This window comes from Zea mays, chromosome 9 (genome assembly GCF_902167145.1).
Source record: "Zea mays cultivar B73 chromosome 9, Zm-B73-REFERENCE-NAM-5.0, whole genome shotgun sequence".
NCBI lineage: Eukaryota > Viridiplantae > Streptophyta > Magnoliopsida > Poales > Poaceae > Zea > Zea mays.
The window spans coordinates 122,047,419-122,049,847 of record NC_050104.1 but is presented as its reverse complement, the minus strand read 5'-3'; positions in this window follow the sequence as shown (position 1 = coordinate 122,049,847).

The window sequence follows — 2,429 nt, the reverse complement described above, 5'->3', positions numbered from 1 at the left end:
GAGTCCTGAGTTGCTCATGACCGCGAGCACGACTAGTATACCAGTTTTACACTCTGCAGAGGTTGTACCCTTTACCCACAAGTCGTGTATCCCATGTCGCCAGGGTTTGCAAGGCCCTTAGACACTACCGAGGTGAATGGCTAGGGATCCACTACGAGGCCTTTACAAAGTTCCACTAGCTTCCGAAAACCCGCTACAGTTTATAGGAAGTTCCAATGCAGGGTTCCTGGCTGACTGCCATCCCAGCAAAATCAACCAGGGACCTCCCTACACTGACCACTCCCCTACTGCCCTTGCCCCTTTCGGGTAAGGTAGTCTTCCACTAGCTTTCCTAATTAATCAGCCAAGGGAGTCCCATTAAACCCTTGTGGTGGCACGTGTTACTCAAGTTAAGCTCTATGTTCCAATTAACATTAATGAACTTGACATGAACATAAACAGAATAACAAGAATAATTGGAACATAGATATAATCAATGATTATCCCAAAACCATGTAAAGCAATAGCAAACTACCCAGTGATTTAGGGGTAAACAAGGTAATGAGATGAACAAATCTAGGGTGACCTATTGGGTCCCATCAAAATTAACCTATGCATGGATAAGTGATATTAAAGAGCATTATTAGGTAAAAAGTGGTCAAGGGCACAACTTGCCTTCAATGAGCTCCTGCTCAGCTACTTCAACCTGCTGCTCACCAGGATCCTCAGCAACGGGCTCTTCTACTCGCCACAATACAAACAAGCACAGGATATAGGGAAAATTAACATTACACCAAGCATGTAAACAAAATACACAGAGATATTCTACATATTAAAATAAAATTCTAGAAACAGGAATCATGATTTTTGGAGTTATAGAATTTAAGTTATGGATTTTCAAAGGTTTTATGTGCTTTAAATAGGATTAAGGGATAAATAAATTTCTTACTGTTTTCATGACATAACAGAGGCTCTAGGTGACAGAGAATAAAATTACAAAATTTTAGGAATTGGAATGGATTAATTTGGAGTTAGTATGAATTTTCTATGAATTATTGAAGTTCTAGCAATTATTTTCCTATTAAAAATCTATTTAATAATCATTTACTCCGGTTTTATTATGCTCTGGACTGGGCCTCAATATCTGTGAAGCGCAGGGGCCTCGGGGATAAAATTCCAGAGACCCAGAGCACAGTGCCAGTGGACGGCGGGTTCATTCACTGAAACCCGAGGGGCTCTTAAGGAAATTTGCAGGGCCGAAGCGGTATCGCGAGAATCTGGCCGTCCGATCAGCGATGGATGTGCCAGATTAGATCTAGGTTAAAACAACCAGTACACGATGACCGCCCTCGGATTGAGGATCTACGGCCCAGATCTACCTACTCATACCACGAACCGGTACGCGATCTATGCCGTTCGATCCAATTCCGACGCCCCTGATTTAATTACCCTAACTCGGCTCTCGCCTGTACGATTGAAATCGGACGGCCATCGCCACGCCAACCCAATCGGTACACAGCGACAAACGCGGACCGCAGATTACGCGATCGACGGACCCAGCCTATCTTGGCGTCACCCGGCCGGGACCGGCGGCGCCGCCCACCAACTCGCGACGGCCCATCGCCGGAGTAGGGCTAGCATTCGACCGAGTGCGCCAAATCTAAATGGGATAGGTGCTATACGTAGGTGGGATCAGTGCGAACCACATTAGGAATGCCTCACCAGCAATTCTGATGCCGAGACCCCAAGCAACGACGGGGCACGGCTCCGTGGCGGAAGTACTGCTCCGGTGAGCAATTGCCAGAAGCACGGTGCATGACCCCGAACGAGGCTAAGCGCATATGAAGGAGAAGGTGCAGGTGCATACCCGTGAGAAGAATTTCGGCTAGCGGCGCGGCGGAGATGGCCTTCCAGCTCCAACCGGCGGCGCGGATCGACGGTCACGCCCCCGCCCTCTTCGTCCCGACAGTGGCGCGCGGTGGATTGCGGCGTGATGAAGTGAGAGGTCAAAGCCCTACTTACCCCGCACTTAAATCCCCCAGGTTCGGCCCAGGCGTACGCAACAAACGGCTCCGAATTCCACGGCGAAGCTCCGCCATGCGCGGCGGGATGGTTGAAGGCGAGCGCTTACAATCCGGGCCCACGCGTCAGAGGTACAAGCGAGAACGAGCGGCTGGGGCGCGGGGTCCCGCAGGCAGAGACCGTGAGGGTGAGCGCGCACGCGACGAGACTGACAGACGGGCCCCGGGTGTAAGTGGCAGCACGCGGTGGAGAGCCGCCTGGGCCGCGCGGGCGTGAATCCGGGGGTGGGCCAAAAGTGGAATCCGCGGCCCAGTTAGATATCCATCCCTTTTTCTTTTTCTTTTTATGTTTGTATTCTTCCTATTTTGTCTTATTTTGAATTCCAAATTCAAACTTCACTTTAAATTCAAACTTTGTGACCCCTTTGT